General features: G+C 40.6%; 1 protein-coding gene across 2 annotated transcripts in view; it reads right to left on the bottom strand.

The window, feature by feature from the left end:
• LOC106875178 (uncharacterized) overlaps nt 1-823 on the bottom strand; it is a 60,305-nt gene that overhangs the window by 52,722 nt on the left and 6,760 nt on the right. The window lies entirely within an intron of this gene.

The raw sequence follows: 823 nt of genomic DNA, 5'->3' as shown, positions 1-823 counted from the left end.
ACATATATATATATATATATATACATATATATATATATATATATATATGCATGTATATCTATAAAAAAGAAATGTGTGTGTGTGTCCGTGTGTGTGTGTCCGTGTGTATGTGTGATAGATAAGGGATCGAGAGAAAGTGAGTTCCTGCGTTTCCTTTTCTAATCCCTGCCCAATTACACCGACCGGAAACACAACTCTAACAACCCATTACGAAACACCTCGGCTTGACCTGGCTGGTTTATATTTGGGAGATAAGCGATATAGAGCGAAGTGGGGAGGAGGTGGAGTGGGGGTGGTCAGAAAGAGGACAACGACCAAGAGAGGGGTGAGGGTGTACAGAAGGAATGTTGAAACGCTATCAAATTGTAAACTTACCTGCTATGAGCAATATCATACGTATGTAGGTATGCGCATACTTATGCACATACAAACACACCCTTTCTGACTATTACACACACACACACACACACACACACACAACTATCATCATTATCATAATCATCATCATTGTCGTCGTCGTTGTCCAACATTTAACGCCCGTCTTCCATGGTAGCATAGGTTTGGTGGTTTGACAGGAGCTGGCCATCGAGCCGGAGAACTGCAACAGGGTCCAGTTTTCCTATTTTTAGCATGGTCTCTACGGCTGGATGCCCTTCCTAACACCAACCACTTTACAAAGTGTACTGGATACTTTTTTTTATGTCACACCAGCATGTGACAAAGAAATAGCTTATAGCACATAAAGGCATAAACATCAGCCGACCATGTTTATATATGCGTGTGTAGGTGTTTGAGTATGAGTACATATATATATATATATATA

The sequence above is a fragment of the Octopus bimaculoides genome, chromosome 23 (genome assembly GCF_001194135.2).
Source record: "Octopus bimaculoides isolate UCB-OBI-ISO-001 chromosome 23, ASM119413v2, whole genome shotgun sequence".
Taxonomy (NCBI): Eukaryota; Metazoa; Mollusca; class Cephalopoda; order Octopoda; family Octopodidae; genus Octopus; species Octopus bimaculoides.
This window is presented reverse-complemented; position numbering and strand designations above follow the sequence as displayed.